Source organism: Ornithorhynchus anatinus, chromosome 2 (genome assembly GCF_004115215.2).
Source record: "Ornithorhynchus anatinus isolate Pmale09 chromosome 2, mOrnAna1.pri.v4, whole genome shotgun sequence".
Lineage (NCBI taxonomy): Eukaryota > Metazoa > Chordata > Mammalia > Monotremata > Ornithorhynchidae > Ornithorhynchus > Ornithorhynchus anatinus.
In genome coordinates, this window is record NC_041729.1 from 49,925,706 (window position 1) to 49,952,097 (window position 26,392).

The window sequence follows — 26,392 nt, forward strand, 5'->3', positions numbered from 1 at the left end:
TTGCTACGTGCAGGATGGACTGAAAGTTCTCTAACTAATCAAAGTATGTTTCAGGGGTAGGAGTCACTATTCCAGATGTGCACAGATGAGGACCCGTAGAGAAACATCAGTCTCACCCCTCGGATGGGCATTTTCTTTTCCATGTCTTCACAGGAGGCTCAGAGAGTTAAGGTGAGTGCTGAGTCCTATCTGGAACAAACAGGAAGCTCCCTCCAAGGACTTGTCTGGACTTGGTTGGCTCTGAGTGGCCATGGTAGAAACCGCTACCTAGTGCACCCTAAAACCATTCAGGTTATTTGGGTCATCCTATCTGACAAACCATCGCTTGTGTTCACAGGGGCGATGAGAGAAAGAGTGCCCAAAGAATGGATTAGGTTACGATGGACCTCTTGGGTTCTCCGGATATTGACTGTGCAGCGTGGATACCGACTGGATGTCTCTCCAGCCCTCTCCAGAGACTGAGCTAAGAACAAGACCTTGCCCCCAGTCCAACAGTGCCGTTCCCTTGAGGCTAAATCTTATATTGCCAGGGGTTGTCTGCGGGCTCCTCTAGAAGTGAGGGGTTGGTGTGGGCTATGTGTGTGCATCATGCAGTTGACTTTAGGATGTGAGGGTGCTGTTCATTCATTGAATCGTTTTTATTGAGCACTGACTGTGTGTGCAGAGCACTGTACCAAGGGCTTGGGAGAGTACAATATCACAACAGACCCATTCTCTGCCCACAGAAAGCTTATGGTCTAGAGGGGGAGAAAGACAGTGTTATAAGTGGGGATCAGAGGGAGGATGAAGAAAGGGTGATGAGACAGGTGCTAGGGAGGGCTTCCTCTCTCTCAGCACCAAGGCCAGCCCCGATCCAGGGGCCAGGGCTCTGTACCGGGAGTAGATCCTGCCGACTGGACTGTGGGCCGGAGAAGGGCCGATGCCCTTCAATCTGTAGAAAGATCCAACCCACATGAGTCCACAGTCCAGTCTTCAGCATCACCCCACACCAAACTCTGGCCTCCAGAGAAAGGAGCCCTTTGGTGCCGATGGTGGGGAGGGTCTGGGGAGAAAGGGGACCCGGCATCGGGAATGGGTCAATCTGCCCTGTTAGGTTTGGTGCATCGGTGTGGGGCCCATGATTTGTGGAGAAGAGCATTAATCTGGGCTGAGACCAAAACAGTATGGGGCTGCTGGAAGAGCAGCAGTTGCTCATGGAAACTCCATTGTTAGTCCAACTAGTTTCCTCACCTAAAAGCCTGGGAGCGATGGTTTCAGGGAAACTGATGTGGGGTTCAGACTTCTTTTGGTGTCCAGAGTAGGTAAAATGAGAACTGGAAGAAGCTTCTTAACCCTCCACTGGAGGGTTCAGAGTCCTTTTGGTGTCCAGAGTAGGTAAAATGAGAACTGAAAGGAGCTTCTAAACTCTCCAATTGACCCAGGAAGACAGAAAAAGTTGTTCTAAAGGCCTGTGTTTCAGGGTTTGGGGAAGCTCATAATGATGACAACAGTAACAGTGACATTTATTAAGTGCTTTCTCTTTGCCAAGCACTGTAATAAGCATGAGGGTGGATGGAGGCAAATGGGGCTGGACACATGAGCTGTCAGTCTTAATCCCCATTTTACATGTATTGCCTTGACTCTATTTATTGCCGTTGTTCTTGTCTGTCCGTCTCCCCCGATTAGACTGTAAGCCCGTCAAACGGCAGGGACTGTCTCTATCTGTTGCCGACTTGTTCATCCCAAGCACTTAGTACAGTGCTCTGCACATAGTAAGCGCTCAATAAATACTATTGAATGAATGAATGAACATGTGAGGTAACTGGGGTACAGACAAGTGAAATGAGGTACAGACAAGTGAAGTGACTTGTCCAAGGTAAAACAGCAGACAAGTGGCAGGGCAAGGCTTGAAACTCAGGTCCTTCTTACGCCCAGTCCTGTGTTCTGTCCACTAGACCATGCTGCTTCTTGTCAGGTCGTGAACATGCTCTTTCCACCTCCTTCCCCCCTCCTCTCCCAGGTCTGACTGGAGTCCTGCGGCACTAACATCCTGCAGTGCACAAGTAGGATGACATGAGGGACAATGTGTCAGGCTATTACACTGCAAACAGAGGCTGCTCAACACCTCGCCCTGACCTTGAGCACCATCAGACTGCTCATGCCACGGAGGGCTTTTGTGGGGAATCTAGACACTAGGACTCCTTCAGCCATCTCATGGCTGGTGAGAAGAAACTTAATTTGGCTCTCTCTCCTGCTCAGCAGCAATGTTTCCCCTCCCTCACTGACTCCCGTGCCTATTGCCTTCACCATCTGTTCTGGACATTAACTCCTGCCTTAAACCCCCCAGTGCTCCCCACTCCCTCCTTATCATCATCCTGTCAGCGCTTAGTATTGCACTCTGCACTTAGGATGTATTTAATTAATACTGTCACTACTACCAAAGATTCTAGTGACCCTGGAGCCACTGGATTTGCCCTGTCCCCAAATCTCCCTCACGCCTTTCCTCTCCATTGTCACCCTTTCCAGCTATCTCACATCTGCCCGATTTCAAAATCAGTCTCCTCAAACTTTGCTTCTGACTTCCCTTCCTTCACACTGCCCGAAGATTGGAATCCACTTGTCTCCCCTTCTCGGATTACCATCTTCAATCAGACCGTCTTTGCCATATTACTTCTTTCCCCACTGTTTTCGGACAAACCCATTCTGGGCTTTGTTTTAGGCAAAAAATTCTGTCCTTTGCCCCACACTTCCCACCCCCACCCCCATTAGTTCACAGGAGAGATGAGAGGGATGGTGCTCAAAGAATCGATTAAGTCACAACTGATGACCTGCTGGGTGTTTGCACACGCCACAAGCAGTTTGGGATCTCTACGGCCATGAGGGTCTTCATTGTGCAACATGGATACTGACTGGAGGGCTCCAGAGGCTAAGAACCATCCCCAGGCCTCTCCAGAGACTGAGCTAAGAACCATCCCTTGCCCCCAGCCCAACAATGTGATTTCCTTGAGGCAAAATGTTATACTGGCAGGGGCTATCTGCTGCCTCTTCCAGCAAGGGATGGGCATGTTGGTGCATTGTGGGGCTGACTTAGAAGTGGGAGAAGGTGCCAGAAGAGTGGAAGGGGGGGGTTCTGCTGTCTCAGCACCAAGGCCAGCCCTAGATCTGGAAGCCGGGGTTCTGTACCGGGAATAGATTCTGCTGCCTGGACTGTGGGTTGGAGAAGACCTGGGGCCCTTAAATCTATAGACGGGTCAAACCTACCAGAGTCCATGGTCCAGTCTTCAGGATCGCCCCTCACAGAACTCTGGCCCCCAGAGAAAGGAGCCCTTTGGTGCTGTTGGGGGTGAGGGGAGTAGGGGGTGGCGGGACCCGAGAGAAAAGGGACCGAGCATCAGGAATGGCAATATCAGGTTTTCCGAGTCTGTGTATCTGTGTGTCCCGTCACTCGTGGAGGAGGGGCGCTGTAGGGAATCCATGCTGAAACCAAGTGAGTGGGGCCTGGAAATATGACAGTGGTTGATGGAATTTGCCTTGTTAGTGCAAGTAGTTTCCTGACTTGAAAGCATCAGAGACTCATGTGGGATTCAGGGTCCTGTTGGTGTCAAGAGTTTTTGTAACCTGAGAGCTGAAAGGCGCTTCTGAAAGTGCCATTCAACCCAGGCTTGCAGAATAGGTTGCTCCAAAGTCCTGTGATTCAGTGTTCTGTGAAACTCACAGTGATAATGACATTGGCATTTAAATACTTACTATGTGTCAGGCACTGTATTGAGCGTGGGGGTAGATACAAGCAAATCAGGTTGGACAGGGTCCCTGTCCAACATGGGGCTCTCAATTTGAATCTCCATTTTACAGTTGAAGTAACTGGGCCACGGTCAAGTTAAATGACATGCCTAAGGTAGTACAGCCACCAAATGGCAGGGTCAGGCTTGAAAGCCAGGTCCTTGCGACCGGCAGGCCTGTGCTCTAACCACTAGACAATGCTGCTTTTTCTCACGTTAACACACTCTACTCCCGCTCACACCCAGTGCCATCAGTGTGTTATCTGTGTGAAATAAGTTTTAGTTTGTCATATGCTTAAAAGAAATGATAGTGAGCTTGTCTGGTGTGCGAAACTTAGGGGTCGGTGGGCTGTGGGTTATTACAGGCCAAAGGGGGTTATTTCAGAGCAATGTGAGTTGTTAACTGAGGGTGTATGTGGGTTAATTCACATCCCGTGGCAGACGTATCAGATATCTGACATCTCCACGGTCAGCGTCTCCTTCGCCTCGGGTGGCTCGGACGTCTGCGGCTCCGTCCTCATCATCTCCCTCGGCTCTGATGTCTCCTTCGTCTCCGGCTCCCCCAGCTCCATCAGGTCTGTGTCCCATCAGTTTAAGGCAGACAAGAATCTCACAGCACCAATCCATTTCAGTGCACAGCTCGGGGTAGGATGACTTGAGGGAGAATCTGACCAGGTATTACTTTCTAAACAGTGTGGCTGCGCGACACATCATCCTGGCCTTGAGGACCATCCCCTTGCAGGGTGGGTACAATCAATTCTCAGATTTGCCCCACCATTGAGCAAAGGGTCACGTTGCCCCCACAAAGGGAAGTGTATATGTGTGTCTGATGGGGTTAGCTTTTGGGATGGCATAGTGAAGCAGGGGTTGCCACTCTTGGTACAGAGGCTGATTCTGGCAACTGAGGTTCTGTGCGGAGAATTGGCTCCGTTGGATGTGACTGTGGGACTGAGAAGACCCAGAGCCCTTAATTCCATAGGATGAGTCAGTTCTTCCTGTGTTGGCAGTTATGTATGCAGATTCACCCTGCACATCCTCAGACTTTGGACGAGGGACCCCTCTGCCTCTGACAATGATGGCTTCTGGAGATCTAGTGTCAGGGGCACGACAGGGTAGCATCAATGTATCCACTCCATTGATGCCTGAGAAGCAGAGCCTTGAGGGACTCCTGTCTGAGTCCAAGGCAGCAGGGGTGTGGATTGGGAGAAGAGCAGCGAAGCTTGGTACTAGAAGGCGACTTGTGCAGTTGTGCCGGACTTCCAGTCACTGGGGAAGGAGCCCCTCCTGGAATAACAGAGCTGGGGTTCTGGGGTGGGGGAGCGCACTAAGAATCAATAGGGCAGAATGTTGAAGTCAACTAAGCTGGGGTGGTGACTTTTTCAGGGGGGTGGGTGGCCAGGTAGGGGGAAAACAGTGTTAGTTGTCCTCTGGTCACACCCCCATACACACACCCGAAAAAAAAAAAGCAAACACAAAATCCAGTCTGCAATTTTCTACTCCATCTACAGCTGTGAGAACCTTTGCTATGGGAGACTATGTTGGGTAACAGATGAGGACCTAAGAGGGCAGATGGGGGAACGCGACCTCTCAGGCTTACTAATTCTAGGCCAGTCTTTTCCAGGACCAGTTTTCTCAACACCATATGGGTTTCAGCCAGAACCAGCACAGAAACTACAGTAACAACTGACTTCCCTCAGAGCGATGCTCCAGGCTCCTCCTCCAGGCACCTGGAGGAGGTTTTGGTGGTGAGTCCCAAGTTTTTGCCCATACCCCTACCAAGTTGATGTCTTGCTGGATCAGACACGAAAAGAAGTCCTGCAGTGCTCTGTTTGGAGTAGTATAACCAAGAGAGGAATCTGACCAACTATTTCTCTCCAAACAGATGCTGTTAAATGCAAGCCCTGGCTTTGAGGATCAACCCCTTGTAGTGTGGGCACAGACAAGTCAATCACCAGACTTGCCCCAGCAGATTGAACTGTCTGGACCATGTGGTCATTACCAAGGGAAGATATTTTTGTTTTTGTCTGTGTGTGTGTGTGTGTGTGTGTGTGTGTAAAATGGGGTTAGCTTTTGAGGAACAACAGTTAGGAGGAGGCTACCATTCTTGGTATAGAGTCTGATTCTGGAACCTGGGTCTGGGATCTGTAGAGGGAACTGGCTCTGTCTGACTTGCCTGAGGGACTGAGAAGATGCGGGTCCCTTAATTCTATAGATGAGGCAAACCTTCCTGCACCCACAGTCCTGTCAGTGGGGTCAACCTGCTCACCCTCAAGCCCTGGGGAAGGGACCTATCTGGGCCTGCCAGTGGTAGTTTCTGGGAGTCCGGTATCTGGAGTCAGGCAGGAAGACTATCACTGTGTCTGTTTTGTTCCTCTTTGAAAAGCAGACTTCTGTGATTGAGTTGTCACAGGTGTGGACGGGGAGCACAGAAGGCAGGCATCACAAATGAAAATAGTCCAGTTTGGTTTGGACCTCCAGTCCCTGGAGTACAAGTCCCTTCTGGACTAACAAATTTGGCGGGGGTGGCTAAGGATTAGTCAGGTACAGTTCTGCAGTCAGCTTGTGTGATAGATGGTCTCTTTCTGGAGACCTCACATCTGATGGTGTTGGAGTCTCTGGGAGGGAGACTTGAATGCTTGTCAAAAAAAGTCATCTGAACTTACCTGTCTCTCTCCAGCTTGGAGACCACTGATTCTCCGGCAGGAATTAGTGCCTGGTGATTTAGATGTGGTCCTCAGCTGTGGACAGAAGGCATGGTGAGAATCCCAAACCTTCAGGATCACTAACCCAGGTTTCCCCTTCTAAGGTTTCAGTATATACCGACAGGGACCAGTGGAGCAGCTCGAATTATTCCCCCCCATCATCAGGCTGACGTTCTGGGGTCCAATATCATGTTTGCAGAGGAGGCCTCGGCAGTGAGTTGTCCCCAGTAGTATGTCCAAGGTCTCTGAGACCTGGCAGGCAGTTCCACAGTGTCTAAGCTTGGCATTGCATAGGTTGGGGGTGACTAGCTAGTACTTCCTCAACCTCTCCTCCCTTCTCTCTATCTACTGCCCACCCCGTATGCTCCACTCCTCTGCCACCCACCTCCTCACCATCCCCCATTCTCGCCTATCCCGCCATCCACCCCTGGGTCATGTCCTCCCACGGTCCTGGAATGCCCTCCCTCCTCACCTCCGACAAACTAATTCTCTTCCCCTCTTCAAAACCCTACTTAAAGCTCACCTCCTCCAAGAGGCCTTCCCAGACTGAGCTCCCCTTTTCCCTCTCCTCCCTCTGCTCCCCCTCTACCCCCCCTTCACCTCTCGTCAGCTAAGCCCTCTTTTCCCCACTTTCCTTCTGCTCCTCCCCCCTCCCTTCCCCTCAGCACTGTACTCGTCCGTTCAACTGTATATATTTTCATTACCCTAATTATTTTGTTAATGAGATGTACATCACCTTGATTCTGTTTATTTGCTATTGTCTTAATGAGATGTTCATCCCCTTGTTTCTATTTATTGCTATTGTTTTTGGCTGTCCGTCTCCCCCGATTAGACTGTAAGCCCATCAAAGGGCAGGGACTGTCTCTATCTGTTACCGATTTGTACATTCCAAGTGCTTAGTACAGTGCTCTGCACATAATAAGCACTCAATAAATACTATTGAATGAATGAACCAACAGAGACTGCCCAATACGTTTCCCTGGCCTCGAAGATCATCTCTCTGCAGTTTGGATAGTCAGGTCAATTCTCAAATTTGCTCTGGTATTGAGGTGTACTGCTGTACTGCTACCTCAAAGAGAAAAGGGTATGTGGTTGTGTGGATGTGAAAATGTGATGGGTTGAGGGGATAGAACAGTGAGGAAGAGGATGCCACTGTTGACACAGAAGCTGGTTCTGGAAATAGGGTCTGTAGGCCTATGTAGGGTGCTGGTTCTGTTTGTCTTGACGGTGGGACTGAAGACTTGGGGTCCTTAATTCTAGACAGGTCAAACTTCTTGTGCCTGTCGTCTTGCATTCCAAATTACCCTGCAGTCTGCAGGCCCCAAAGAAGGGACTTTAATGTGTCTGACAAGGACCTCTAGAGAAGCTGGGTAAGGAGTGCTTTTGTCAGGAATAAGGCAGGAATTGTCACTGGCTACCTCATCCTGTCATCCTGAGAAATTGAGTTGTGGGGATTTTAGTACAAAATGGATGTCAGTGATAAGAGACACACTGGGGTGCAGTGGATACATTTCCTTGAGAGTGAAGCATACAGGCTGGGAAGCTCAAAATGCAGGCACTGTACTAGAAACTGAGTGCTGGTCAATGTACAAATATGCCAGCTATCTCTGGATTCAGGAATACAAGTCCTACAGGCCTGTTTTTTTTGGGAGGGGGGAGGGAGAGGGAGGAAAGGGGTGGGCAGAGGAGTGGTTTCTTGGGCAAAGGGGTTTAGTGTGAAGAGTAGGGTTAGAGCATATTAGTGAACAGTCCTCTCTTTGGAACTGCCTTGCACATCTCTAACTCTCAAGAAGGAATTGAGATTGGCATATCTTCTAGGGGTGACTGACATGGAATGAGTGTGTGTGAGTGTCTGTCTGGCTCCATTCTTCTCTGAGGTCCTGTAGCCTCCAACTGAGACTTTGTAGGGAGCATAGAAAGATTTGGTTCTGGGTACTGCAGGCCTTGCCACTCCCCTGTTTAGTCTGCTATTGCACTAGAGACCTCTTGCCCTTTGAGTCCAGCTCTCTCTCTCTCTCTCATTCTGGAAGTGTGGGACTCAAATGGCAGGGGTAGGGAAGAGTGGAGAATCCAGGGTATCTGTGACTGTCCTCTTATGTCTTTTGAACAATAGGTTGATATTTGGGGGGCGGGGGGGAGAGGGTAGGGGGCAGAGCAATGTCTCTATTTTGGAGAAAGTATGTTTTTTGTGTCTCCTCCATTTGCTTCTCAACTTTGGGGAGCACTAACAGACCAGGCAGCCCTGTTAGGGGGAATCCTGGGCTAGGCCCCCTTCATCCATCTCAAAGCTGGTGAGAATGAATGTAACTTTGTGTTCAGCCAAAATGATTTCCCTCCCTCATTGACTCCCATGACTTTTTCCTTCATCCTCTGTTCTAGACCTTTAACTAGTGTCAGAGGAAGAGCAAGAGCAACTTTCTCCCCCAACTCCCTCCTTGTCATGGAGGCAACTGGCAGTGCTTAATCCTGTGTGGTTCTGTTGCTACTATTACTACTACTATGGTTTTACTACCACCAAAGATTCTAGTGACACTGAAGCCACTGGATTTGCCCTCTCCCCAAATAGTCCTCATCCTTGCCAGCTATCTCTCATCTGTCTGATTTCAAAATCAGTCCCCTCAAACCTGGCCTCTGTTTTCTCTTGCTTCCCACTGCCTGAACACTTGCATCCCCTTGTCTTGCCTTCCCGATGACCATCTAAAACCAGTCGCACTGCTGAACCAATTCCTTCCTCACTGCTTTTCACATATGCCCACACCTCAGCAAGTCTTACGCAAAAAAAAAAAAAAGAACCTGCCCTTTACCCCTTAATCCCACTGCACTGCTCGCTTTGACTCCTTCCTACCATTCTTGTCTCCCCAACTCTAGAATGGGATGTTAATACCAGCTGCCTCTTGTTCCTTTTCAACCACTTCCTCAATCCCTCTAAAATCAAGCTCCACTTGTTTGAGACTGCAGATTTCCTCCTCATCCTTATTCTTGTCCTCCTTCACTTCCATAGTAGAATTAAAAAAAAATAATAATGATGGTTTTGACTAAGCACTTACTCAGGGTCAAGCACTGTTCTAAGCACAGCGGTAGATAGAAGCTAATCAGATTGGACCCAGTCCCTGTCCTACATGGGGCTCAGTGCCCATTTTACAGCTGAGGTAACTGAGACTGAGAAGTGAAGTGACTTGTCCAAGGTCACACAGCAGACAAGTGGCTGATGAGATTAGTGGATGAGTGGGAATTAGAACTCAAATTCTCCTTATGGACAGGTCCCCGCTCTTGCCACTAGACTCTTATGCTCCTCCTCCCTAAATCTGTCAGGATGCTGTTCTGTCCTGTCTTTATCGGCCTGTCAGCTGCTTCTGACATTGTGGACCACCTTGTTCACCTGTGGACACTACTTATTGGCAATTTCCCCAACACATCCCCCTGCTGGCTTTCTTCCTCTGGCCTCTTTTGCTTTTGCTTTGACACTTGCTCTACCTCCCTCCTCTTACCTGTGGGTGGCCCCCAAGGTTGGATCCTCTTCTCATGCTCTTCCCACTTCCTTGGGCCTCAGATGGTAGCACAGATATCCCCAAACTAGCCTCATTCTTCTTCCCCTACAACCCAGCCCACCCGCTCGACTCTTGAGGTAAGCTACTCATGGGGCTTCTCTCTCAGTTCCATACTCTTAGGCTGTCACTATCCTCCTGCTTATCTTTTTTCCTTAGACCCTCAAACTCCTCCCCAAACTTCTCATGTGACAGGCCGTTGCCTTCCATCCTGAAGGATCTTCTCAGATGACATCTTCTCCAGGAGGCGGTGTGTGATGAATCTTTCACCTCTCCATCCTATTCCCACCCACCCCCCTTTAATGCTCTTGTGGTTAAGAGACTTGGGCATTCACTAATCCTAACCTGCTATGGCCCCCTAGACCCAAGGAAGAAGTACTAGAAATAACAGGTAGCTGTTTCCCCTGCTAGAATTTAATGTCGCAATGGGCAATTAGCAGCATACAGGATGATGGACTGCCAGGTCTGTAACTAATCCAAGTTTATTTTGGGCACAGGATCCACCACTGCAGATGTGCCCCGCTCAGAACCAGTAGAGAGACATCTGTCTCACCCCGGGGATGGACATTTTCTTATCCACATAGCCAGAGGGGGTCCAGAGAGCAAACGTGAATATTGAGGCCCATCTGGAATGAACTAGACATTCCTCAAAAGAACTTGACTTGGGCTCAGAGGAGCCAGGATAGAGAGTCCAACCCAGTCCACCCTAAAATTGTGCTTGTCATCTGGGCCATCCTTCTTGACCAATCATCGTTTGAATTTCTAAGGGAAGCAGAGACTAGGGAAGGTGCCCGAAGAACGGACTAGGTCACGACCGACTGATTGCTGGCCGTTCCTCTGGACACAGACTGGGAGGAATAACCATGGCCATGAGGAGCTTCAGGGTAGAGCATGGGTCTCCCGTTGCCTTGGACACCTTCCTTGTTGCTGGCATTTCCCACGGTGTACAGTGACTAAACCGGAACTGTTGATTTTTCTACCCCGATGGTGTAGTGTTCCTGTAATAGGTTTTTGTATGATAATGTCTATCTCCCACCTAGCCTGTAAGCCCAGAGTGGGAAAGTAACTGTACTCTCCCCAAGGCTGTGGACAGTGTAAGAGTTGAATAAAAGAGGATTGGGCTAGAGAACAACCATGAGGTCTGGGGAGCCTGCTAGAATGGGGGCATGGGGGTTGTTATTTGTGGGGAGGGGGACAGGGTGGTGGGATGGAGGGGGATGGGGGTCTTGGGAGTGGAGACTGGTGGAGGGGATGGGGACATAAGGCACGGGGGGATCGGGGAAGTAGGGTGGGCAGAGGGAATGGAGGGTAGGGGGTGGGGTGTAGTTAGGGGGTGGGGAATGTGGTTGGGGTGGGTATGGCACCCGGGGCCCCAAGTGGGTTATTGGGGGCACAAGGGAGTTATTGGGGCCCTGGGGGCTGATGTGAGTTGTTGCACCCCTCGGGCCTACATGGGGATATTTTGCCTCCTGGGGGCTGAAAGTGAGTTGAGTCACATGGCTTCATGTGGGATATTTGGCTTTCCAAGGGTCCCAGGTCCACTGTTAAACTAGTTAGGGGCCAATGTCATTTATTTGGCCCCACAAGGGCCTGTTTCAGTTACTATGCCCACTGAGGCCCATGTGTGTAATATCAACCCCCAAGAGTCTACGTGCCCCTCTCAGCATTGCACCTGGAGAGTTTCCACTACTCTATCAGTCTTGACTATGGGAGGGAGAGTCAAACAGAAGCTTATGCAATCCATTCCTAGCTTGGGCAGTGGCTCGCAAGTGGAAGACAATATGCTTTAAGTCAAAACTCTCCTGTGCTGGGCAGCAGCAGCATGAGAGAGAGACGAGGGCGGAGACTCGACTTTACTGCGTGGAAGAAAGCGATGGTAAGCCATTGACTTTTTTTTTTTTAACCAAGAAAACTCTGTGGATACACGACCAGCAGATAGAGGTGGGGTGTTATGGGAGAGACGTGTCTATGGCATCGCTGTGGGTCGGACACGACTCGAAGGCATAAGAAAAGGCAAGGGCCCAAGTGGGTCATTTGATATCCACAGGGCCCATGTGGATTATTTGTCCCCGCCCCAAGCCCAGATGGCCTAAATGGAGGCTTCACTCTCTGCTGAGCCACTGGTCCAAGCTCTTCTCTGCTTCCTGAGGTGAGGGTGGTCCATGCTGACATTTGGGGAAGGGCATCCTTAGCTGCTTTTGGGGGGTTGTGGAGCTGGAATCAGGAGTGAAAAATGGTGGTTCTCACACACCCGAAGACTGTCGAGGTCCGAGTGTCCATCTGGCCAGACAGGAGGGGTTTGGGAGATGGAGGGGTATTGAGCTTGGAGAATGGAAGGAGAGCGGGTGGTGCTGCCGCCTTGAGTTTTGAGGGCAGAGAGAGCACTTTCTAACTCCATACAGGTGTCTCTATTGTTTTCTTTCTCAGTGGAGAGATTCCAGGGCAGATGTTCTTTTCTTTTCTCCTCATTTCCCATCCCCAGGGGAGCCCCTGGATGGCGATGGCGAATAACTCCCTTTGTTCTCTGTCCCAGAAGGAACCATCACCCAGAATCCCAACCCAGAGCTGCCAGGGAGGACGGCTCCTCTTGTCTTCCCAGCCCAGCAGTGAGCAGCTTGGGTGTGGATGACTCGGGTGAGTGGAGGTGGGATTGTAGGGGTAGCTGGCTGATGTTAATGCTTCTGTAGAGGCTGCTCAGTGCTTTTTTAGAGTTCTGGAGAGAGGATCCAACTGTCTGGGTCCCAGAACCGTGACCCACTCAAGTGGAGAAATGGAGCCAGGAGCCACACTGCCTGTTCAAAGGGAAGATGAAGTGTGTGTGTGTTTGTGTCGGTGTGTGCCTGCATGATGGAGGTTAGGCTTATGAGGAAGGGGCTGCCGCTCTCAGCACAGTGGCTCGTTCTGGAATTGGGAGTTAACCCAGCGAACCCATTCCTTCTGACTTACCTCTGGAAGCTGAGGAGACCCAGGGCCCTTAAAGCTTTAGGTGGGTCAGACCTCCCTGGGCCCCCAATCCCACCTGCAGAGTCACCTTCCCTCTCTCCTTTCCCCTAGGGGGTGTGTGTGTTGGGGGGGAGGGGGACGGGGAGGAGGAGCGGGAGAAGTGCAGGAATGTTGCCTTGCCATTCGTCTCTGGAGATCAGAGTTGTGGGGGTCCCAATCTGACTTTGAGATGTGCCTGAAAACGGGGAAGTGTCAGAAAAGTGGACGTTTCTTTCAATTGAGTGGTGTCCTATTTTGCAGGTACATGGAACATTTCCAGATTTTGAAACAGAAACCCCTCTGTTGTTGTCAACTCCATCATCAGCATGCGTGTTGTGTCCTCGGGTAGATCTCCGTCCTGGCTGGCGGTCCACCATCTGCACCTGTTTGGGATGTCTCGGCGGAGAGATCTCAGCGTCCTCCGTCCCGGGCGGCAGTCGATGGTCCGCTCGGTTTGTGGCCGCTCAGCGGAGAGATTTCCCAAGTCCAGGAATTCATCAGCCAGGACCATTTGAGAAGCTTCAGCACTGCCCCACTCGTGTCAACTTGAGGCTCTTCTGCCCCTGTCAACAGAGGAAGTTTTGTTGGTGAGTCCCAAATCCCCCACCTCTATGTCCAGCTAGTTTTGAGACCTTGGCCGAAGAACCGTAGCTCTGGCAGCGTACGGCTCAAATCTGGATGACCAAGGGGCAAATCTGACTGTCTCCTACTCTGTCTACATAGGCCGCTTGTTGCGTCTCCCCACCGGAGGACTCTTTCCCTGCAGTGTGGGCACAGTGAGATCCATCTCCAGACTTTCCCTGTTGTGGACAGATGGAGCCACAGACTGTACTGCCATGGTAAAGGGATGGTGGTCTGCATGTGTGTGTGTGTGTGTGTGTGTGTGTGCGCGCGCGCATGAAGGGGTTACAACTAGGAGGGGACTGCCACTCTTGGCAAGGAAGCTGGTTCTGGAAATAGGGGCCCAGGGGTCTGTGCAGGGAACTGTTTCTGTCTGACCTGACTGTGGAACTGAGAAGACCCAGGACCCTTAATTCTACAGAAAGGTCAAAACTTCCTGCACCCACAGTCCTGTCTGCAGAGACAACCTGCTCACCCTCAGGCCTTGGAGAATAATAATAATTATTAGTATATTACTGAAGTGCTTACTATGTGCCAAGCACTGTTCTAAGTGCTGGCGTGGATACAAGCATATTGGGTTGGACACAGTTTCTGTCCCACGTGGGGCTCACAAACTCAATCTCCATTTTACAGATGAGGTAACCAAGGCTCAGAAAAGTGAAGTGTCTTGTCCAAGATCACACAGCAGATGAAAGGTGGAGCCAGGAATAGAACAAAGGGACCTGTCTTGGCCTGCCAGTGGTTGCTTCTGGGAATCTAGCATCCCGAGTCAGCCAGGAAGACTCTCGGTGTGTCAACTCTATTCCTTTCTGAAAAACAGAGTTCAGAGATTGCGTTGTCACAGGTGTGGACAGGGAGCATGGAGACAGACAGAACTCAATTTTGTCCAGTTTGGGTTGGACCGCCAGTCCCTGGAATACAAGCCCTTCCTGAACTAATTGATTTGGAAGGGGTGGCCAGGTTTTCGTAGAGCAGAGAGTTGCATTCAACTGAAGTGGGATGAATTGTCTGTGTCTGTAGCCCTCACCTCTCCTGAGGCTGGGGTCATTGGGAGGAGGGAGAATGGAGTGCTTACAAAACCAAAAAAAAAAAAAAAAAAGGTTGTCTGAAATGCCTTCCCTTCTCTCCCCAGCTTCAGGGTCGTTGAGTCTCCTGGAGACAATATCAGTCGACTGAGATGTGGTCCTCAGGTGCTGACAGAGGGTCAGGGTGAGAAACTCAAACCTTCACGATCACCAATCCAGATGTCCCTGCCAAGGCTTCAGACGGGCATCAGATCGGACCGGCAGAGCAGCTCCAATTACACCCCACCGATGCTCCGGGGTCCTTTACCGTGGTACTGGAGGAGGCCTCAGCAGTAAATTTCCCCAGTTCAGTTTCTAGCTGAATCCCGGACCCTGCAGGAAGTCCCGCATCCTCGATGCAAGGCAGTGTACAAGTTGTGGTGGGATCCAATTCCATTCAATCGTATTCACTGAGGTACTGTTCGGTGCAGAGCATTGTACTAAGTGCTTGGGAGAGTACATACCCTACCCACAACAAGCTGACACTCCAGAGCAGGGGAGGCAGACATTAATAGAAATATATAAATGAAAGATATGTACATAAATGCCGGGGGATCGGGGAAGAACCAAGGGAGCAAGTCAGGGAGATGCGGCAGGGAGTGGGAGAAGAGGAAAGGGGAAGAAAGGCCTCCTGGTGGAGATGTGCCTTCAATAAGGCTTGAAAGTGGAGGTGCGTAGTTGTCTGTCGGACTTGAGGAGGGAGAGCGTTTGAGGTCTGAGGCGGGACGTGGGTGAGCGGTCAGTGACGAGATAGGGGAGATGACAGCAGAGTGAGAAGGTTGGCGGCATTAGAGGAGCCAAGAGGAGAGGAGCTGGGTTGTATTAGGAGAGTAGTGATGTGAGGTAGCGGGGAACAAAGTGATGGACTGCTTGAAGGCCAAGGGTAAAGAGTTGTTGTTTGAGGAGGAGGTGAAAGTGCAACCACTGGAGTTTTTTTGAGGAGCGGGTGGCACGTCCTGATCATTGCTGTCAAAAAATGATGTGGGCAGCAGAATGAAGTATTCATTCATTCATTCATTCATTCGTATTTATCGAACGCTTACTGTGTGCAGAGCACTGTCCTAAGCACTTGGAATGTACAATTTGGCAACAGATGGAGACAATCCCTGCCCAATAACGGGCTCACAGTTGAAACGGGGGAGACAGACAGCAAAGCAAAACAGAACAAAAGAAGTAGTCTGGCATAGATATCATCAAGATAAATAGAATCATTGCTATATATATGTCATTAACAAAATAAATAGAGTAATAAATAATAAATACAAATATACACAGGACTGTGGGGAGGGGAAGAGAGGGCGGGAGAAAGGGGAATGGAGAGGAGAGGAGGAGCAGAGGGAAAGGGGAGCTGTCTGGGAAGGTCTCCTGAAGGCGGTGAGCTCTCAGTAGGGCTTTGAAGAGGGGAAGAGACTTAGTTTGGCAGATGTGAGGAGGGAGGGCATGCCAGGGCAGCGGTAGGACGTGGGCCAGGGTTCGACGGCAGGACAGTGGCGCACGAGGAACCATGAGGAGGTGAAGGGCAGAGGAGCGGAGTGTACTGGGTGGGCTGTAGAAAGAGAGAAGGGAGGTGAGATAGGAGGGGGCAAGGTGATGGAGAGCTCTGAAGACAAGAGTGAGGAGTTTTTGTTTCATGCAAAGGTTGATTGGAGTTGGGAGAAGTGGGAGACTGGGAGGTCAGCAAGGAGGCTACTGCAGGAAGGATAGGCTGAATGATTATATTGAGGTGGTAGCAGTTTGGATGGAGAGGAAAGGGCTGATTTGAGCGAGGTTGCGGAAGTGGGACCGACGGGATTTAGTGATGAATTCAATATGTGGGTTGACCGAGAGACAAGAGTCAAGGATAACGCCAAGGTTATGGGCTTGTGAGACAGGAAGGATGGTGGTGCCATCTACCTTGATGGAAGTCATGGGAAGGACAGGGTATGGGTGGGAAGGTAAGGAGTCCTGGAGCCAAGTGTCAGGTTCTCAGACCTGCAACCTCCTCCCGTGCAGAAATGGAGCCAACACCTGTACTAGCTGTCCAAAGAGATGGTGGCACGGGGTGGAGGTCGTGGGGGTGGTGGCTGGTGGGGTGGGGGAGGTGGCTTTTGTGTATATGTGTGATGGGGTTAGCTTTTGGGTAAGGTTAGAGAGGTGGGAGCTTCCAACCTTGGTACAGAGGCTGGTTCTGGAAGCTGAGGCTCTGGCAGGGAACCGGTTCTGTAGGACTCGGCTGTGAGACAGAGAAGATCCGGTGCCCATAATTCTAGATATGGGTCAGATCTCCCTGTGTCCATCGTCCTGTCTGCAGGGTCACACTGCACATCCTCAGTCCCCGGAGAAAGGATCCTCTCTGTCTGTCAGCGGTATCTTCTTGGGGCCTAGTGTCCGAAGCACAAGGTTGGGGAACCCGGCCCCTCAGACTCATTCATCCACATTTGTCTTTGAAGGCCAGGTTCTTCAACTCCAGAAGGGATCTTGGGATGAGTCCCAAGATTTTTCCACACCCTTGCCACCTCCATATCTTGCTGGTACAGACACAGAAAGTGGCCCACAATGCATAGTTTGGGGTAGGAGAGCCAAGGGAGGAATCTGACCAGCTCTTTCTCTCCAGAGAGAATGTATCCTTCTGGCCTGTATCCCCCTGCCCTTGGGTACCGTCCCCTTGCAGTGTGGGCACAGTCGAGTCAATCCCTCGACTTGCCCCACCAGTGAGGATTAAACTGTGGGGACCATGTTGCCACCATAAAGGAAAGGAGTTTATGTGTCCACATGAGCGTGTGTGTGTGTGAGAGAGAGAGAATAATGGGGTTAGCTTTTGGGCAAGGGTAGTGAGGAGAAGGCTACCTCTCTCGGTATGGAGGCTGGTTATGGAACTAGGCCTGGGGCTCTTTGCGGGGAAGCAGTTTTGTCCGACTTGCCTGTGGGACAGAGAAGATCTTGGGCCCTTAATTCTATAGTTGGGTCAAATTTCTCTGCACCCACTGTCCTGTCTTCAGGGTCAACCTGCACACCCCAAGGCCCTGGAGAAGGCATCCCTCTAGGCTGTCGAAAAGTGCGGGGAAGACTATCAGTGTATCTACCCCATTCTTCTCTGAAAAGCAGAGTTAGGAGACTGAGTCATCACAGGTGCAGACAGGGTATGTGGAGTGCCAGCATGGTACTCAAAACTGAATTTTATCCAGTTTGGGTTGGACCTGAAGTCCCTGGCGTACAAGCTCCTCCTGGACTAACAGATGAGTATTAGTAGGTTGGAGTTCTTCATTTGGCTTAGATGTGATGATTGTGTCTGCCGATCTCATCTTTTCTGGTGTAGGGGGTCACTGGGAGGAGAGAGAGTGGAGTATTTGCCAGGTCAGTGGGCCAGTGGTCAGCAGCAAGACAGGAGAGGTGGAGGGCCCAGTGAGAGGGTTAGCACCAGAAGAGTGAAATTCCGGTCTGGGTTGGAGAAAGAGAAATGTGATGTGAGACAGGAGGGGGCGTGGTGATGGAGAGCTTTGAAGCCAGTGGTGAGGAGTTTTGTTTGATATGGAGGTGGATAGGAATCCCTGGAGATTTTTGAGGAGGCGGGGGGTGGCTGACATGTCCTGTAGGTTTCTGTAGAAAGATGATCCGGGCAGCGGAGTTAGGTATGGACTGGAGTGGGGAGAGACAGGAGGTTGGGAGGTCGGAAAGGAGGCTGATGCAGTAACCTAGGTGGGATAGGATGAGTGACTGCATTAATTTGGTAGCAGTTTAGGTGGAGAGGAAAGGGCAGACTTTAGTGATGCTGTGAAGGGGAGAAGTGATGCTCCTGGAGACTGAAGTGTTGGGCAACAGTTGCCCACAGAACCAGCTGTCTGACATTCCTACCCTTCTCTCTCCAGCTTTGAGACGTCGATTCTCCAAGAGAAGTGAGCGTGCGGCGATGTAGCTGTGGTTCTCAGCTCTGGACGGAGGGCAAAGTCAGAAAAACAAACCTTCAACATCACTAGTGTGGCCGTCCTCCGCCGAGGTAACGTAACAACGTCGGCTGGGACCGGCGGACGAGCTTCATTGATAACTCAGTTCCCTCGGACAGACATTCCCGGGTCACGTACCGTTTTGCCCTACGTGACCTCAGCAGGGAGTTCCCCCATCTTGTGTGTCCAGGTGGTTCTGGAACCTGGCAGGATGTCCCACAGCCTCAAGGCCTGGCAGTGCACAGGTTGGGGTGGGAAAACTTGGACTAGCTATTACACTCTCTCCAGAGGCTGCCAGTGCATTTCCCCAGGCTTGAGGACCATTCCTCCACAATTTGGGCTGTCAGGTGTATTCTTAGCCTTGCCCTGCAATTGAGATGGAGCCACGGGCTGTACCGCTGCCACCTAGGGAAGGTATTGGCTGTGTGAGTGCATGAATGACGGTGGAGCGGGTTAGCCGGGTGGGGGAATAGAAGAGTGAAGAAGCGGATGCCACTGTGGAAACGGAAGCTGGTTCCGGAAATGGGGTGTGGGGCTCCGTGCGGGGCACTAGTTGCATCAGATTTGGTTGTAGGACTGAAGATCTGGGGCCTTGAACTCTATAGAGGGATCCAAGTCCCCTACACCTACTCAGTCCTCAAAGAAGGGATTCCTCTGCTGCCTGTTGAATGCTAGGCTGATTTGAGCAGATGGGGTGAGAAGGAATGTCTGTTTTGGAGAAACTGCATTGTTTGAATCTCCTCCCATTTCCTTCTCAACTCGCAGGAGCACCATCAGACCCCTTATGCCACGGAGGGCTGTTGTGGAGAATCCAGGCACTAGGACCCCCTCAACCATCTCCTAGTCAGTGAGAATGCATTTAAATTGGCTCTCTCTTCTGCTCAGCAACAACGCCTCCCCTCTCTTACTGATTCCCATGACTAATGCCCCCACTCCTCATCCTCCTGAGCTACCTCACATCTGCCCGATTTCAAAATCAGTCCCTTCAAATTTTGCCTTTGATTTCCCTTCCTTTGCACTGTCTGAACACTCTCATCCACTTTTTATTCCCTTTCTGATTACTGTCTCCAACCAGACTTTCTGTGCCAAATTAATTCCTTATCCAGTGTTTCCAAACATACCCACTCTTTCCCTAGTTTTAGAGGAAAAAAAAACCCAACTGTCCTTGGCCTCACGGTCACTCACCCCCCGCCCCTCTGCCACTGTTCACAGGATAGATGAGAGCGACGGCATCCAAAGAATCCACTAGGTCACGACCGACGACCCGCCGATCGCTCGTTCCACCGGATGCGGACCGGTCGGGGGTCTCCATATGAGGAGGATCTTCACTGTGCAGCGTGGATCCCGACTGGCTGGCTCCCTGGACCACTCAGGAAACAGAGTTAAGAACCATCCCTTGCCTTCAACCCAAAAATGCCAATCCCTGTGTTCAAATCTCCTTGTGTTGGCATTCTTGTATGTAGGTTCACTCAGCATGTTCTCAGTGCCTGGAGGAAGGGATCTTCCTGTGTCTGAAAGAGGTAGCTTCTGGGGGTCTATTATCCGGAGCAGAACTGGGCGACATCATCACGCCCACTCTGTTCATCTCTGAGAAGCAGAGCCTTGATGTTGACTGAGTCCAATTTGGCAGGGCCTGGTAGGAGAAGAGCAGTGAAGCCTGGGACTAGAAGTTGACTTGTGCAGTCATCAGATCAGCTGGAGTGGTGACTGGTTGGGGGGGCGGAGGCAGGGGAAAACAATGTTTGCCCCACCTCTACCCCCTCCCCCCAAAAAAATAAAAACGTAGGTTTTTTTCAATCTCCTTCCCCTCTCCTCCTTTTGGTTCCAGTTTGGGTCTTGCAGCCTTTGCTTTGCAGGTTTGGCACCAAACCCGTTTGGTTCCACGTTGGGACCCACAGCCTTTGTCTTGCAGTCTTGGCCCCGAACGCTTCTCGTTCCAGTTTGGGCCAGGCAGCCTTTGCCTTGCAGATTGGGCCCCAAACCTTTTTCGTTTCGGATTGGGGCCCACAGTCTTTGCCGTGTGGCTCTGATCCCGAATCTTTTTGGTTCCAGTTTGAGCCCCCTAGAGTTTGCCTTGTGGGTTTGGCCCATAACCCTTTTCGTTCAGGTTTTGGCCTCACAGCCTTTGCCTTGCGGCTTTATCGCCGAATCCCTTTTGTTCCAGTTGGGTTCCCACAGCCCTTATCTTACAGGTTTGGTTCCCAATCCTTAAAGTTCCATTTTAGACCCCTCAGAGTTTGCCTTGCAGGTTTCCCCTGAACCCTTTTAGTTCCTGTTTGGGCCGGGGAGCTTTTGCCTTGCAGTTTAGGCCCAGAATGCTTTTCGTTCCAGGTTGGGCCCCGCAGCCTTTCCCTTGCAGGTTAGGCCCGGAATGCTTTTGGTAACAGTTTGGGTCCCGCAGCCTTTCCCTTGGAGGTTGGTCCCGGAAGGCTTTTGGTAACAATTTGGGTCCTGCAGGCTTTGCCTTGCAGCTTTGGCCCCGATCCCTTTTGGTTCCAGTTTGGGCCCCACAGGCTTTGCCTCGCAGGTTTGGCCCTGAACACTTTTGGTTCCAGTTTGGACCCCCTAGAGTTGACCTCGGATGTTTTGACCCCGAATCCTTTTCGTTCCAGTTTGGGCCCCGCGGCCTTTGCCATGCAGGTTCCCTCCTCAATCTTTGCCTTGCAGGTTTGACCCCGAACCTTTTTCATTCCAGTTTCGGTCCCCTGGAAATTGCCTTACAGATTGGACCCCGAACGCTTTTCGTTCCAGTTTGGGCCCCCTAGAGTTTGCTTTGCAGGTTTGGCCCTGAACCCTTTTCTTTCCAGTTGGGGCCCCACAGTCTTTTCCTTGCAGGTTTTGCCCCAAACCCTTCTTGTTCCTGTTTAGGCCAGGCAGCCTTTTCCTTGGAGGTTAGACCCTAAATCTTCTTCCTTCCAGTTTGGGCCCCACTGTCTTTGCCTTTCAGGTAAGACCTGGAACGCTTCTGGTTCCACTTTGGGTCCCGCAGCTTTTGCCTTGCAGGTTTGGCCCCAAACTCTTTTGGTTACAGTTGGGCCCCATAGAGTTTTCCTTGCAGGTTTGGCCTCGAACCCTTTTCTTTCATGTTTGGGCCCCACAGCTTTGTCTTGCACGTTTGGCCCCCAACCCTTTCTGTTCCAGTTTGGCCCCCCCAGAGTTTGCCTTGCAGGTTTGGCCCCAACCCGTTTCACTTCCGTTTGGGTCCCACAGCCTTGGCCTTGAAGGTTTGGCCCTGAACCTTTTGGTTCCAGTTTGGGCCTCCTCAAGTTTGCCTTCCAGGTTTGGCCCCAAACCCTTCTAGTTCAGGTTTGGGCCCTGCAGCCTTTGCCTTGAAAGTTTGGCCCTGAACCCTTTTTGTACCAGTTTAACCCCCTAGAGATTGCCTTACAGGTTTGGCCCTGAACCCTTTGGGTACCAGTTTGGACAACCTAGAGTTTGCCTGGCAGGTTTGGCCCTGAACACTTATCGTTCAGTTTTGGGCCCCACAGCCTTTGCCTTGCAGGTTTGGCCTCGAGCCGTTTTGGTTCCAGTTGAGGCCACGCAGCCTTTGCTTTTTAGGGCTGCCCCCCCAAGCCCCCACCCAGCCTTTGCTTTGCAACTTTGGCCCTGAACCCTTTCGGTTCCAGTTTGGGCCCCACAATCTTTGCCTTTCAGGTTTGGTCCTGTTACCTTTTCGTTCCAGTTTGCCCCCCACCCCAGAGTTTGCCTTGTAGGTTTGTCCTTGAGTGCTTTTCGTTCATGTTGGTCCCTGCAGCCTTTGCCTTGCAGGTTTGGCTCCTAACCCTTTTAGTTCCAGTTAGTTCCCCCAAGAGTTTGCTTTTCAGGTTTATCCCCGAACCCTTTTCATTTCAATTTGGGTCCCTCAGCCTTTGCCTTGCAAGTTTGGCCCTGAACACTTTTGGTATCCATTTGGCCACCCCAGTTGGATAAATACAGTTGGATGAATGAATGAATGAATGCAGGAGCTCCCTCCCTCCTCATATTGGACAGACCACAGTGCTCCCTAAGGTCAGATTCCTCCTAAACTCCCGGCTCCTCCAGGGAGCCTTCCCAGATGAATTTCCCAGCCCCCTGAGACAGGCCATGCCTTGAGCCAGCTCCAGCACTTAGGAACATATTAGCACCCTCCCAAACCCTCACAATGTATTGATTTTTGTCTACTCTAGTTGTAAAGAGTTTATATATTTGTGTCTCCTGTTAGACCGTAAGCACCCTGTGAGCTGGGAATGTGTCGCTTGGTTATTTTGTCCTTCCCCATTGCTTAGTACGGTGCACCTCACCACACCCCTTCTAGACTGTAAGCTCCTCCCGCCCCAGACTGGAAGCTCCTTGTGGGCAGGGAATGTGTCTGTTACACTGTACTCTCCCAAATGCGTAGTGAGGTGCTCTGCGCACAGTAAGTGCTCAATAAGTACGATTGATCTATGTGGGTGCTCAATAACTGCTACTGAATTCATTCACAAATGCAGAAGTGGACCCTAGAGGGCAGCAGGAGACTATATTGTAGCCGGTGGTTGTAAAGGTGGCAGGAAGAGGGGCCAAGGTGGTTGGAGAGGGGCAAGTGACTCACCCAAGGTCACACAGCGGGTCAGCTGCGGCGGCGGTGGTGGTGGAGCCGGGATTAGACACCCCGTCAGGAGAGAGTTGCCTGTGACGCAACGTTAGCCAGGAGAGAATGGATCTCGGCCATGGCAAGGAAGAGTGAGGGGAGAAGAAACGGGCCCCGAATGACGGGGAGTTGGCCCTTGGTGGAGTGAAATGCTACCAGTCAAGGCAGAACCTTCGATTGGGACGAAATGTCACCGTGGCATGGGGGCACTATTGTTAGAGGAGAACAGGGATGCAGAAGGGAAGAAGAAATGTCAAGCCGTGGAGGGTGACGTCAAGGAGGTGTTGAGGGGGTACAACATGGGCCCGGGAGTCAGAGGATCTGGGTTCTAAACCTAATTCCTCCCCTTTTCTGCTGTGTGTCACCTCACGTCTCTGTGCCTCATTTTGCTCATCATTAAAATGGGAAGTCAATTCCTGTTCTCCCTCCTATGTAGACTGTGAGCCCTGATCAGGTCCTGGTGATTTTGCATCTACCCCAGAGCTTAGTTCAGTGCTTGGCACACAGTAAGTGCTTAACAAATATCGCAATTATTAGTAAGTGTAATGTTCCCGATCGACCACGAGGAGATGTAGTTGTGGAGCTGCAGGCCTCCTGGTGGAGCGGGATTGGGTTTCCTCAGCAGCCTCAGGACCACTGACAGCAGAGGGATTGATAAAGGTGGTATTTATTGAGCAATTTCCACCATCAGAGCACAGTACTAAATTCTTGGACAGTACAGCAGAAGAAACAGCGTAGCTTAATGGAAAGAGCACGGGCTTGGGAGTCAGAGGATGTGGGTTTTAATCCCGGCTCTGCCGCTCATCTGCTGTGTGACCGTGGGCAAGCTACTTCAGTTCTCTGTGCCTCAGTTACCTCATCTGGAAAATGGGGATTAAGACGGTGAGCTCCATGTGAGACAACCTGATTACCTTTTATCTACCCCAATGCTTAGAACCAGTGGTTGGAATATAGGAAGAGTTTAACAAATACCGTAATTATTATTTCTGATAGGTTTGAGTGGGCAGGACATTTTATTCACGGCAAGGAGGGCTCGGGGCCCAGCCCCTGGGGAAGGGGTCCCTAACTGGCAACAGGGGCACTTGGAAAGAAAGCCTATATATTTTGGGGGGCAAGTCACCTCACTATATATTTTTTTCATGGTATTTGTTAAGTGCTTACTAAGTGCCAGGCCTTAGCCCCCTCTAGTCTGTAAGCTTGTTATGGGCAGGGAATGTGGCTGTTTGTTGTTGTATTGTACTTCCCTAAGCCCTTAGTCACCCCTCCCAGGATGGCCACTAGAGAGTTTCCAGTACTCTACTAGTCTTGGCTATGGGAGGGAGAGTCAAGCAGTGGCCTGTCCATTCCATTCCTAGCGTGGTCAGTGGCTAGCGAGCAGAAGGCAATCTGCAACAAGTCAAAACTCCCCCGTGCTGGGCAGCAGTGGCACGGGAGAGAGTCGAGAGAGGAGATTCAAGTTTACTGTGCGGAAGGTGGCAGTGGTAAACCACTCCTGGATTTTTACCAAGAAAACTCCGTGGATGCGCTACCAGAACGATTGCAGATGGAGAGCGGGGCGTTCTGGGTGGGATGTGTCCGCAGTGTCGCTATGGATTAGAAACGACTGGACAGCATAAGACAAGACAGGCACTTAGTACAGTGCGCTGAAAACATTAAGTGCTCAGTAAATACAATTGAATGAATGAATAAATGAATAGGAGTGCTCAGTACCAGAACATTCTACCTGTGGTGGGAGGGCTGGGACTCTAAGCTCTTTGTGGACAGGTAATGGGTCTGTTTATTGTTGTATTGTACTCTCCCAAGTGCTTAGTACAGTACTTTGCACAAAGTAAGAGCTCATTATATACAATTGAATGAATGGGTCAGGTGCCCTCAGAACTGTAATCACTCAATCATCCACAGACAAAATCCCTGCCCTCAAGAGGTTTACAATCCAGCAGCAGAGGGTGGGGAGAGAGACCTTTAAATAAGGTACAGGTAGGGGAAGCCACTGAGTTTAAAGTTGTTTATGCACGTGGCTGCCCAGGGAGATTCATGAAGCGCGAAGGGAACTGGGACCAGCCTGGGGCCTCCAGGATCCCAGGTGGTTCTGGATCCAACCCCCTATCCCAGGTTGCTTGGGTGCAGAGCACAGACTGGGTCAGCGGGCATCACAGGCTGGGGTCAGCGGGCATCACAGGCTGGGGTCAGTAGCCATCGCAGGTTGGTGAGCATCACATGCTATGGTTGGTGGGTATCTCAATGGGCAGAGCAGACTGGGGTTGGCAGGCATCAAATGCTGGGGTCGGGGGGCATCAGGTGGACATCGCAGGCTGGTCTCACGCAGCTTTTAACCCGATTAACTTTTGAGTTGCTTTAGGACAAGAAAGAAGAGCAAACCACCATTGCCCTGGGCATGACGTTAAATGGAATCCACATTTATGAGGTAAAAGCAGAGTCGGGGAAGCTCTCTCCTGTGGCCCACCATCGTTCACTTTTCCTCTTCTCTGACTCCCACCACAGAAAGCCCACTCCCCTCCCCAGGATGAGGGGGCGTTCCTAACCTTGCCCCTGCCCAATGTTACCCGTCCAGCCCTCCTGGTTGCCCGCCTCAGGCCTCAGTGCTCCTGGCTCGTGGTGTCACCCCGGTTTCTGACCCTGCTGACCTCTCCCCCATTTGCTCTGTTTCAGGAGGTGGGGAGTGTTCAACAGATGGTTTGTGACTCCCCCTGGTCCCACGTGGAGAAGCTGGCTTTCCTGGTGAGTTCTGGAACTGAGGGCTGAGGGCCAGCGGCCCAGGCTAGGACAGTAGCCGGGGGGGCTCGCTGAGTCCATGGACCCTCTGCGCGTCCACTGGCCCACCTAGCCATCAGTCAGCGGTTTTTGTGGTGCCCTCACTCTGGGCAGAGCGCCGTACCCCACCTATGGGAGAGGACAGGGGAGTAGTCAGATACAATCCCTACCCTTAATAATAATGATAATGGTATTTGTTAAGCACTTAATATGTGCCAGGCACTCTACTAAGCTCTGGGATGGGTACCAGCAAATTGAGTTGGACGCAGTCCCTGTTTCATATGGGGCTTACGCTCTCAATACCCATTTTAAAGATGAAGTAAGTGAAGCACAGAGAAGTGAAGCAACCTGCCCAAGGTCACACCGCAGACAAGTGGCAGAACCAGAATTAGAACTGCTGACAGATTCTGATTCCCAAA

The 26,392-nt window shown here is 51.1% G+C and overlaps 2 long non-coding RNA genes across 8 annotated transcripts; both read left to right on the forward strand.

Moving 5' to 3' along the window:
• Positions 1-3,802: 3,802 nt before the first annotated feature.
• Positions 3,803-11,790, forward strand: LOC120638218. Of its 2 annotated transcripts, none has more exons than XR_005659757.1 (5): positions 3,803-4,333; positions 4,452-4,501; positions 5,380-5,503; positions 5,641-6,514; positions 11,756-11,790. It is a non-coding gene; the product is annotated as an uncharacterized LOC120638218 (long non-coding RNA). The 2 variants fall into 2 exon arrangements; XR_005659756.1 differs by lacking the exon at positions 11,756-11,790 and adding an exon at positions 10,773-11,137.
• Positions 11,791-11,989: 199 nt separating this feature from the next.
• On the forward strand, positions 11,990-26,108 carry LOC103168179. Of its 6 annotated transcripts, XR_005659758.1 has the most exons (11): positions 11,990-12,154; positions 12,539-12,639; positions 13,249-13,574; positions 13,711-13,826; positions 14,242-14,396; positions 14,741-15,087; positions 18,518-18,645; positions 19,358-19,439; positions 19,805-19,973; positions 25,561-25,626; positions 25,872-26,108. It is a non-coding gene; the product is annotated as an uncharacterized LOC103168179 (long non-coding RNA). The 6 variants fall into 6 exon arrangements; XR_003755422.2 differs by having other exon boundaries at positions 11,990-12,639; XR_003755429.2 differs by having other exon boundaries at positions 11,990-12,639; positions 19,358-19,435.
• Positions 26,109-26,392: the final 284 nt, after the last annotated feature.